We start from the raw sequence: 12,293 nt of genomic DNA on the forward strand, positions 1-12,293 counted from the left end.
GTTGCCACCTAGAGTCAGCTCATCAAAGCAGAAATCCTGCCTGGCTTTCCCTTTTCCTCCACTTACGGAAAAAGGCATCCTTTCTCTGTCATACCAAACACACCCCTTGCTGTCACTTAGGGCCAGTCTTTTTGCTAGAAAAGGCAAAGGCCGTTTCTACAAGTTATCCTTGGAGAAGGGATGCAGCCTGTAGCCTTGTTTCTGTGAGGGCTTGCAGAAGGACCGAGCGCCCGTTAGTGGTTGGCCCTGCTTCGGTGGTGGAAGCACAACCCTGGCCTCTTCCGCTAAACCAGCTAACTCAGGAGCAGCAAATTACATGATTTAGGTGTTGCTGCTTTTGGGTCACACAGAGATTTTGATGCACAGCCTACAGGGCTAGGGAGGATGGCCACTGCTGTGTCAGCTCACGTGAAAATGAAAATGGACACAAGATATAATTCGCAGGAAGACAAAATAGCTCCTGCAAGTTCAGCCACGTCATTGCGTAGGTGCAATATAGGTGTATAACCATCTCTACACTGGGCAGTAAAGCATTTGCTTACTTCTGAAATACAGTTGGTATATCCACTTCTATTTTTTTTCTTATTTTATACTCAGAGTAACTGAAAAACAGTAGCTAAGCAGAATTTAGACTAAGACCCTGACATTGTTCTCACTGTTCTCTCTCACATTAGTTTTTAATAAAAATTTAGAAATGAATTACATTGAGCAAATAATATCTTGGGGAATTCTATAGCACCCACAACTGGTAAAATCTTCAGAAAAGGAAGGAGGGAAGGAAGGAGGGAAGGATGGCCTCTAATACCCATTCTGAAGAGCAGCCATTCCTACAGCTGAGAATAAAGGAGATTAGAGATACTTAGGTCTTTTCCCTAGCTGCTTTGTCCCTCTCTCCTGTCCCTATCAGATTAGGAGTCCCTAACATGAGCTTTAGTAATATATAACTGCTCAACCAGACATTTCACAAAGATAAATGATTTGATTCAAAACTTGAGAAAGGTAAAATAAATGGCTAGACAGGTAAACAGGGTGAAGTGGTTGCTGAGAAAGTTAGGAATTCATCCCAGGAGAAATTCAGATCTTACAAATGCATGGGAAAAATATTTTAAATACATATTTGGAAACTGTAAATGGAAAGGACAAAATCAAGAGCTTGTGAAAAATACCAATTTCATTCGTTTCTTCAGGCTGAATATACTTTTCAGAATGGATTTAGAATTCTTCTAAAATAGATTTCCCTCTAGGATCATTTGTTTTTGACATTTATCATTCAAAGCCATCAAGAATATTTTATAATATAAACATTCTGCTTTGACTGTCAGTAAGAAATTTATCAGTCTTCATGACATATGTAGCCATGTGCTGAAATAACTGTGGTATTTTTAAATGCATATAGTTCTGCTTTTTGCTGAGGGAAGTTGCTGTTCTGGGTGGCCACTTTAGATAGATGGGAGACAAATGCTGGAAAACCTGGTCAGGCTCTCCCTTGACTGTTTTTTGCTCTCTTCATTAAAGAAAATGACTCAAATTGAACAGCTAACAGTTCTCCATCTATGGATAAATAGCACTAACAAGGTCTTCCTGAAAAAGGTATTAGTTTCTTCATCCCTCAGAAAATAGCACAGTCCCTTTCTGAAGATGAGGAAACTAGATTTTTAGCTTGAGATGCAGTTTACAGAATAATCTCTAAGTAAAGATATTCTCCTACAAATGACACATCTGCCCTTTGTTTGGGTGGCTTTTATATTTTAAACACTCGGGCCATATTAAGTTCTCTTCTGCATTTTTTGGGATACATATACTGAGCTCTCATACCTGGGGAGATTCAGAGGGTGAGGAGGGAATGTGATGAGCTTTTCAGTAATTCCTGTTAGCCATACCTGGTGACAGCTCACAGCCTTTACTTGACCACCACATTCTTACTATTCTGTATAGGGCGAGCATGGAGAGTTTTGAGGAGATGATTTTCCGCTGACATAGCTGGCACAGCTCTCGCTGGGGTAAGCAAGCCTCCTTCTGAAGAAGTCAAGTGCTTGTCCTGGGCACATGCACCATCTTTGTAAAGCCAATGGCAATGAGCTTAGTTAAAGGAAATGCTTCCCAAAGAGAGCACAGTGGCTCAAAGATACGGCAAAGTTGAACTGCAGAGTTGAATTGGAAAGAAGCTGAAGTCATGCAAAAAATACAATTTTCAGAAGGGCAGAACTGTAAATATGACTGGTACTGGAAACCATTCAAATTGTAATGCTGTAGCAAAAGCTACTAGATCAATTTATTGGAAGACTCTGGAATTTTCCAAATTAAATAATACTGTAGGTAGAAATCCAGATGTCAGCTCCTGCATACCACTAAAGCAAAATTTTTCAAAACATGCATTTCGGTAGTTTATAAAAGTTTAAATAAAAATAAATAAAAATAATTTTCTTTGCAATCTACTTCTTTCTTTGCAATAAAGCCTTCATTACCAAAATTGAAAACTCATGGAGCAATTCATAGCTGGCTGCCTTGCTGAGAAAGATTGACCTTTGGCTCAGGTGTGCTCTCAAGAGTAAGTCTAATCTGCCTCACAAGAAACGTGCAAGCAGCATCTGTTCTTTTTCAAATATATATGAACAAGTAAACGCAAAGCTCAAATCAATGTCCAATGTAGATCTCATTATATTTTAAGTAGTGCTAAGGAGAAATTACTCATAGATGTTTATATGCAAAGCCTGAACATCTCTGCACCCGCATAAAGCAAGAAGGCATTATAGCTAATAAGAAGCCCAGCATCAGTAAAAGCAACAACAGAGACCTCAGGTCCTTCCAGTCTGAAGGTATGAGAAGGAGAAGACTGACATGGAAAGTGAACAGAGTGAATGGGGGTTTAATTTAAAAAAGGTGGGGGGAAGAAGATGATAGCTGTAGATTTGAAAGATTTGGAATCAGATATGCAAAGCAAAACTTTTAGTCTCTGAAAAATATTTATGCAAGCCCTCCTGCCAAGTCCTGATCATTCAATTATTCCTTCCAGAAAAGACCATTAAGGCGTGAAGTCTAAGCAATGGCCACTTATTCCTGAGCTCCTTTAGCTCTCAAGCTGTTAGGGAGGCAACCTTGTGCAGAAATGAAACATAATACTGAAACTGATAGCTGTCTACTGGATGTTAACACATTTTAAAATCTGTGTTGCTATAAACTTGAGTACTTTCTTAATACAATAATGCTTTGTGTCCATCTCTGTCAATATCTATGTCAACATCAGCTATTAATTGATTAATAAATAGATATAAAGATATAAATGGATTAATATCCTTTGGGTAATTTCAGCTAAGACTGATGGAGTGAGAGTGGTTTCAAAAATACTAAATTCCTACCAGTTTTGTGGAAATAAGTGGCTAAGCAAAGGAAAAATAATGCATTAATGCTCCCCATGGAAGGAAAATGGTAGAAACTCACCCTTTATTAAATAGCTGATTATCTACCTGAGCATGAGCCATTAGTTCTGATTCTCAAGGGACTATCTGCTATTTATTAGCTGCTCCACTTAGCACCTGCTGGGATAGCTGTAGCCAGACCTACAAATCACCAGAAGCAATGCAAAGTTGGCATCAACAAGTGCAAAGCAAGCATCTTTTTGGCTCTTTAGTGGTAATTTATTCTGTGGTTATCAGAGCACACGATCAAGATAACAATAATGATTTTTTTTTTCAGTGCATTCACCTTTGTTTTGCAACTCTCCTGTTTGCTGGAGTAGATTTTTCTCTGTAATTCCTCAATATGAGCAGACGATCAGAAGTGTCATCTTGGTCAATGTCACTACCAGTGCCCTGAGTGCATCATCAGGCCTCGGTGGCCCTGACCAGCCTCCCATGGGGCCTTTCCCCATCCCTGGTCAGGACCCTGATTCAGCTCAGCCTAGATCCAGTCCTGATCCCAAACCACAGGAAACCTCCCAGCCCAGCCTTTGCCCGTCCCTGCAGTGATGGCCGGGGCTGGGGCTTTCCCAGCTGCTCCTGGCTGCCCTGTTCCCTCACAGGGCTTTGGGTTGGACCCTGGCTGTAGCCCTGGTCCCTGTAGTGCTCTGACAGTCATACTATAAAAGTATCAGTGCTCTTCTCTGAACTATGCTGCGTGATTTCCTTGTATTTGCGCTGCTCGGTCTGTCACTTAGTTTCCTAGAAGAAAGAACAGAACCCACACAACAGATTTATGGTGTTTTTGTATCTCTTCTTCATTTACTGGCAAACTCATCATGACAAAAGAGCTCAAGAAAATTAGAGAAAAGGAGGTCTAAAGACAAGCAAATTGGCTAAAATCACATCCAGGCTCTGCATCTTGTTGCTTGTCAGGTTACGCTATGATAGCTAAGGAAGTTACTGACCCCCGCTGGACACCTGTTCAACTAAATCTGATAGCGACCATGAAGGAGAGCCCTTGGCCACCACAGTCCACATCCTAGTGAACTGAATTAGCCAAAGACAAATTCAGTTTATGTCAACATCCTAGACTGGTGACTGTGGTGTGGGCATACTGCTGTTTCTGATCATTCAATGATGGGGCAAAACCTGTGGCAATAGGTGGGCAACTTGGCTTGGTAGCATCCTAAATCACATCAGTATGAACCCCCAGAGATCAAGAGTCAGGGGCCCCCGGACATAACTTATTACTTCTGCATATTTGTCACTCCTTCCTCTTCTAAAAGGCCACAAGGTTGTCTCTGCCAAATCTGTAGTCTAGTTCCATTACACTTAGATTAAATATATTTGTCACAGCTCTAGCAAAAACTTTCAAATTTTCATTTCTCCTTTTTTCATTGCTTATCCTCCCACTACACGTCACCTGTTTCCTTAACCTCCCACTCAAGAAAACAGTGCTTCCCCTTTCCAGGTCTTATATGCATCAGCATAGTTACTAAAGGTTTTGCTGATGACAGCTCATGTGCAGAGGCTTGGACTGGAGGAATGAGGGAGGCTGTGGGAGCTGACCTCTGGAAGAGCCTGGTATCTTACTGTTTTGAACAAAGTGCTTCCCAGGGACTTATTGGGAACTCAGACGAGGATGCTCCCTTGCTAGTTTTCCTGGTCACCCCACTTCAGGTGGGCTGGGCCCCATACTAGGATACCTCTCATAAAGTTGCTGCTTCAGCGGCGACTACAAATCGGGTATTTTACCACCCTTGTAGTGTCTTATTGGTCTCTATTTTGTTGTTGCATCCTTGATCTTGTTTTCTGCAAATGTGCAGTTCTCAGGTCTCAGGTTGTAGGTCTTTGCTTTATGGATAAAGGAGCCTAAGGATCAATTGTCAATAAAAGGAATGTAGACATAAGACCAAACATATTTAAGTCCTAGTACTGCTCTTAGTATAAAGTCTCTTCTTTACCAAAATCTCCAATATTAACTCCTGTTGGTTGTCTCTGTTCAAGGCAGAAGAAATGAAATGCTCATAAAATGTCCTTGTAGTTACAGATAGCTATATCCTTCATCATCACTCACAGTGTATTTCTTGTTCTCTGTTGCCCCTCTCTACGTGCAAGTAACAAGGAGTAAGAGAGAAAACAAAGAACGGAGCGGTCATGACAGGCCCAAACAGGTAGAGCTGGGGATTGCCCAGAGCTGGGTGTGCTTTGTTAAAGGGGGAGTTTGGTTGTGATTCGGAGAACTCTGTCCCCTGCTCCAGTCACAAGTTGCTGCAGGACAAGCCATACAGGTGGCTCCAAACTAAGGAGGAGACAGGTGAACTAAAGCAACACTTGGCTATTTAAATAAAGTTGAGGTATAGTAAGTGGACAAGGGGTCTTGGTTTGCTTCAGTGAGCACTATAAATCAGTACTTACTCAGTGCACAGGCAACATGCATGCATATTCAGTGCAATTAGCCCAGCACCCTAGTCCTTGAGGCCATGATGGTTGAACTGAAAGATCTTAGGGTAAAAGACAGAGGCACTGACAATCCCTTTGGGCTCATACCTGAGCTGTCCCACCTCCGAGCTCATAGACCCCATGCTGCTGATGTGGAGGAAAGCTTCGTGGCAGTAAGTCTTACCCTGGTGAAGGCAGAAATGATCTCACAGCTTGAGGCCATATATGCTTTTGCATTGTGATTACTCTTCAGATCCCAGTTTTCAGGAAGATAAAGGGTGAGGCAGTGGTAGTGGGACACTGATACATGTATCATCATGCATACAACCATGTGGTTTTGTGATACTGGGTAGGGCTGCATGCTGATCAGACTCCTGGATGCAATACCTGCTGTGTGGTTGGCACAGGATATTTGGGTAGGCTCTTGGGGAAGGATTGAGGGAGCCCTTGGGTACAGTGGATGGGGTAATGCCATCAGGAAGGCAGCAGAAAGCTTCTGGAGGCAAAATGCATGCAGTCAGGTAGTAAGCTAGAGGCAAGGAGCTCTGTGGCAGCTTCAGCTCGAAGGCCTCTGGCATGATGAGCAGGACTGAACTGGGAGAAATAGACACAAATTCACAGTGAGTGGGTAAGAAATGATGTGAAGGCAAAAGATTTGGACTTGGTAGAATATGGGAAAACTCAGTGCTTATGCAGGTTGGATTCAGATTAAACTAAAATGAATTCAGATTGATGGCACTTAAAACGATAATAGGAGCTATTTTAAACAGAAGGAAGGGGGAAGCTGGCAAGTGCTAAAGCACACATGATTCAGGATGGCACACACTTAAAGGAAGAAAGTCAGGAAAACTGTATCCACCAGTGCAGAACAAGGCACAATTTGGTGAAATTTATCAAGAAAAAAATGAAGAATAGTCAAAACAAACAGAATTGCATGTAACTAGAGTGGAGGGGAAAAAACAAAACAACATGTAAGTGCTTCTTTATGAATGCTAGAAGTCTAATAAACAAGATGGGTAAGCAAGAACACCTGACTTCAAACAGGGACAATCTCATAATACTTGCATCAGAAACTTGGTAGGAAGAAGGCAATTTATCAGACATTGTAATGCCAGGATACAAAATACAAAGAAAAGACAGAAGGGACAACACCAGTAGAGAAGTGATAACATATATTAGAGAAAGCTTAGTGTCAAATCCAAATAACCAGCTAGCTGTGCACACAGGCAATGCAGAATCTATACAGAATGACATTCCAGGCCAAAATAAGAAACGTAATGTATTAGGATTAGACTAAATATCTGTATCTATTACATGCAGAGGGAGATCAGAGGAGCTGCAAGGGCAAGAAATATAACAGTAGCAGAAGAGGTCAGCTCCCCATGAGCATATTGGGCAAATGTCACATTAGAGGCTGGTGCTGAGAAAAAAGATGAGTGTTGCTTCAAGGAAGCTCCCACAAAAGAAGACACTGTTACCTTTGCCCTGAGCACCAGGCAGGACTTCCTTCAAAAGCTACTGCTCAAGAGATACTTTGTAATAGTGACCACACTTTGATCCAACATTGTCACCTAAGGAACAAAAGCCAGGAAAAATCAGCCACAATGGGACTACATAGGAACAAGGAAGCTTGTTAAAAAAGGGATGCCTGAAAGCTAAAATGTTTGCATGATGACTATTTAAATATAACATGTCGGAGCACATTTGCTCTAAAATGTTTTGTATGGACAAAGACTTTGGAAAGACCAAAAGAAAAGCTGACATGGCTAACAGCAGGATAAAGGAATTTATTAGAAGCAGAAGACTTCCTTCAGAAAATAGAAGTTGTGTCCAAGCACGGAAAATAGAAAGAATCACAAACTCTGACAAGTTAAATGAAAACCACAACAAGGTCAGCCATAAAGAATCCCAGTAATGATTTCCAAAGACACAAAGATCCAACAAGAAAGGCTCTGAAAGAAATTAAAGCACCATGGGATAAGAGGAAAAGTCTTCTTATGACAACCTATTAAAAGAACAGGAATAAATAGGCAGTGCTCCCATTTGGGGGAGGTCTCCAGTTATGTTCTACAGGGGTTTGTTCTTGGGCACCTGCTGTTGAATCTGTTTATAAATGAGCTGGAAAAGGCACTATAGGGTGAGAAGACAATCTGGTGAAGGCACAAACTTATTACACATAGTAGGGGGGGAAATGCCTTAAATTTCCTCAGTCTGGGCAAATATTCTGGTGAAATGTCAGTATGTGCTTGCACTGATCTTGCATTCTTTGAAAGACATGGAGAAAGCCAAATGATCACGGGGGACAAAAAATGAAAGAAGGAAGCGGGAGGGTGAAACTTAAAGGACCACAAATGTGCAGATAGGGAACCAGCAGGGGATGCAACCCCCAACAGCCTCTGAAGGCATCCAAATGCTCAGTGGTGCTGTGCTGGAAGGTCTGGCAGGAGAAGGGAATGGAAATAGGCCTTGTAGTCATCAGGATCCCTCCTCGTCCCCGGCAAGCTTCCTCTTTCTGCTGCTGTGGATGGTGGGGAGAAGCTGATAAGGAAGGCCTATGACTCAGTGGGACCTTGGATGGGAAAGGTATAAACAAAAATCACTGGAAGAGATTCTGAAGGAGCCAGAAGAGCAGCTGCAGCCTGATGCAGCTAATCTGGTGAGTGGTCAGTCCTCAGTTTCTGCATAAGGGCAAGGGGACCCTGTGCACACTGCTGTTAGCACTCCCTAGCTCCTGTTCAGGAGGATCTCTGACCTATGTCGCTGGTAAATCATGGGATCAGCTGGGAGTACAGAGTAGACTACAGGGGGATATTCACCCTCTTCCAACTGTAAGAAGTCCCATTAGCATACATGTCCAAGGAACATATGGGCAAGGGAAAGGAGAAATGGGAGGATCAGCGCAAAAAGTATTTTCACTGCATGATTTGCAGGCTGACCAATTGGATGTTAGACTGCTACTTAAACAGTGCATGGCAGGGAGAAGTAAGGAGATACAAAGTCTAAGAAGGATCTCCACAGGGCTGGAGATGTGGGGATACTACCCTTGCACAAGACTCACTAAAGACAGCAAGTGATAATCTGCTCCTTACCTACTGGAGCAGGCAGCACAGACCACTCATTGTGAAAGGTGAGAAGAGTAGGGTCCACTCAAAATCTGCAAAACATGGTCCCAGCTGTCCTCGTGATGCCAGCCCCATCTGGCTCACTGGATATAAAAGAAGAACCAGGGACTTGTTAGAAATGATATTCCAACCCACATTTCCAGCAGATGCTGCAGTGCGAATGCAGCATCTTGGCCTGCTTGGCCACCCTTTTATCTCCCTGGCTGCTGCTGGGGACAGGATGGTGGGCTAAATGGATCTTTAGAACAGCCTTTCTTCAGTTCTTAGAGCCGTATGTGTAGACATGGGATACATTCTTGCTCCTATTTGCTTAAAGGCAATTTCTAAACTCTCGGAACAACATTTTCTGAAGAGACTTCTTATTTTGGATACTTCAATTTTGGGGCACATTTCAACTTCTACACAAATATACTTAACCACAGCTTTGACAAACAGGGCTGGTACATCTCAAACTGCATATCCTAATGTCCAGACATTTCAGATGAGTGTCCATTTGCATACAATTAATTTGGTGTTGTTTATTAAATTGGCCGCAGAAGAGAGTCCATAGGGCAAAGCTCTGAGCTGCATAGCAAGTCACATTTGCAGCATTAGTTTCTCAGTATTCCTGGATTGCCACTGGCTTAACAGCAGAAGCAGACGCTGAACCAACATCTGCCATGAGAAGGTAAGGAAGGGAACTTTGTCCTTAAACTTTTGCTGACTCTAGTTAATGAATAATCTACATATACCTCTCAGTTGCAATCTGGAAACCATCAGTTGCTTTTAATTGTTGATGTGGCGAGCATCAAGGTCCTAGTATGAAAGGAAAGGAAATGTAGTGACTGCAGCTCTGCTGGGCCCCTCAAAATATATGACTATGTATTTGTTGCTGTGGGATCTTCTGTGACTGTTCGCTCAACTGACATTGCCTATGATCTTACATTACACATAATACATTATTTAAGAAACAGTTGTCTACTGAAACATAAAACAAAAGCCTCCCTGCTTTTACCAGTTGAATCAATACAGACAGCTTTTATTGCTGCACAGGAGGTTAATAAAGTAAATAAATAAATAGATAAGTAAAAAGCTCTTCTGTGGTCCTGAAATAACAGGCATAAAGCATGTGGATGAACCCAGTCCAAACAGAAACCTGAACACAGTGGAACAATGTATCTTTGACTATCATTTCCTAACACAGAAAAATCTGTGGTCTGAGCTCTGTGGTCTGAAGAACTAGTAACTTTTTCTTTTCTTTTTTTTTTTTTTTAATTAGGAAATATCCAAGATATTCATCTCTTAGAAAGAATATTCTATGCTTTCTGATGAATGCCAGAGCTCAAGGACAAACATGAAATAAGAAGGAATCTGAGATGTCTTTGGCAACTACACATTGGAATAAAAAATAAGTGATCTGTTACTTGAATATCTAAGGGTGCCAGTACTGACCTGCTTCGATGGAAAAGGACATGATTCCATGAGCAGAACTCTCAAGACTCTATCAATACTGGAAAAATATACAGCCTTGACTTTTTAACCTTCTCCCACATCCTTGTGCTTCTAACCTCATTTTCCACAGAGAATGACATTTCCCTGATCATGCCATCTGTCCATCAGCCAGCATTGACCGAACCTGCTTTCTTACAATTTGGCAGAGGGGTAAGGGCTCAGAGAGAGTTAAGTGCCTACAAGATTTGCAAAAATCAGCAGCTGGATTGAAGACAGAGACCCAGATGAGTGGCCTTGCTAGGAGAAAGGTAGGCAGAACTTGGGCGCTCTGTACACTGCTTGCTAGCATCAGTCATCACATGTGCGGCTCTGCCTCCCTGCAGCACATGGCGTCTCTTGCTCAGCGAGATAAAGGGCTTATGGCTGGTGTAGCAGCACAAGGAGAGCAAGAGGGAATAGACTGCATCTGCCCCAGGTCCACAGAACAGCACGTTTAACAATAAACTCCCAGTTACTCATGCAGCTCCTGCAGTTTCTAAAGAGCCCTGCAAAGATGCAGATCCATTTTGCACACCAAAGCCGGACAAGCAGTCACAGCCTCCTCCTCACTCCCCCTCCTAACCCAGTCCTGCTGACCTGCGTCTGGTTTCACTCAAGAGAAGTGGAAGGAAACTCAGAGCAGCTTCCAGGACTCTGGAGATAAGAAACAGGCTTGCTCTTTGAAACTGTAAAAAAAAGTACCAAGAGTTAGGATGGAAAGTACAGCCAGTTCGAAGTTTCCCTAGAGAAAAATCCCAACCAGGGAAAGTTCAGAGGCAGAATAATTTCTCCTCCCCCAGCAAAGGGAGTTTCAGTTTCCATTTTTCATATCTGGCGTTCTTGCTTCACATATTTTGCTGTGGAAGAGCAGCTGAGCTTGCAAATACTTCTTGAGGAAAAGGGCTGTTTTGCTTGAAGCTATGCCTGTCCTAGAGGGAAAAACCATGTGTTAATTCCTGTGTTTAAACTAAGTGAGGAGGAATGTTTTTTAATATCGTCTTGGCAAATGTGTACCATCTTGTATGGTGTGTACATTCCCCAGATCAAGTTGAAGTCTGCCCCTTCATGCACACCTATTTTTCCACTTTTCTGTGGGCAACTTTATGACATGAGACTTGAGTGGGCTTCAGCCCCCTCTAGCCTATACGTGGCCAGCTCATCTGGGGAAAGATCACTGTGGGTTGGCCCACAGTTGGGGTAGCAGCTTACTGGGCGTTTGTCACTGTATGTTTCCTTCCAAGCCAAGGGGGGGTGCAGGAGGTTTTTGCTGCTTGATCATTTATGAAGGGTAAATTTGTAGCTCTGAAGGACTTGTAAGATACGTGGGTGAAAGCTGATTGCTGTTCTCAGGGGTTGGCTTGGTGTGTGACTGACTCAGGGGGACAAGAGCACTACCATTTTAGTGAAGAACAGATGTGAAATATATTAACTGGAGCCCTCTTCTCTCCAAGATTTCCTTCAGCAAAATGCGTTCACGTCTGTCTTCTCTGCTAGGACTCTATTATCATCAAACACAGGAGAAAGCAGCAAGAGTTCAGATTTTCTCTCCCTATAGACAGATCCCCTGCAATTTACTTTTTACTGGTACCTCTCTTCTAGGTAATGGATTGAGGCATTTGAAACAGGAAACAGGAAAACATGTGCAGAAAAATAAAGTTCAGAGCCTGTTATATTTACTACATCTGTCAATGGAAATAGAAGCAATAAGCTTTAAAAATAGGTAGGCTATTTCAGCAGTGAGGCTCCTGGTGAAACTGCTGTCTGACTTCCCTCACAGCACAGACTGGGGTTTCTGAAGGCATTACCCACCCACTAAGCTTACTGGGCTGAGATGGACTTCTATGTGCTGAGGATCTGTCAA

The sequence above is a fragment of the Rhea pennata genome, chromosome 2 (genome assembly GCF_028389875.1).
Source record: "Rhea pennata isolate bPtePen1 chromosome 2, bPtePen1.pri, whole genome shotgun sequence".
Classification (NCBI taxonomy): domain Eukaryota; kingdom Metazoa; phylum Chordata; class Aves; order Rheiformes; family Rheidae; genus Rhea; species Rhea pennata.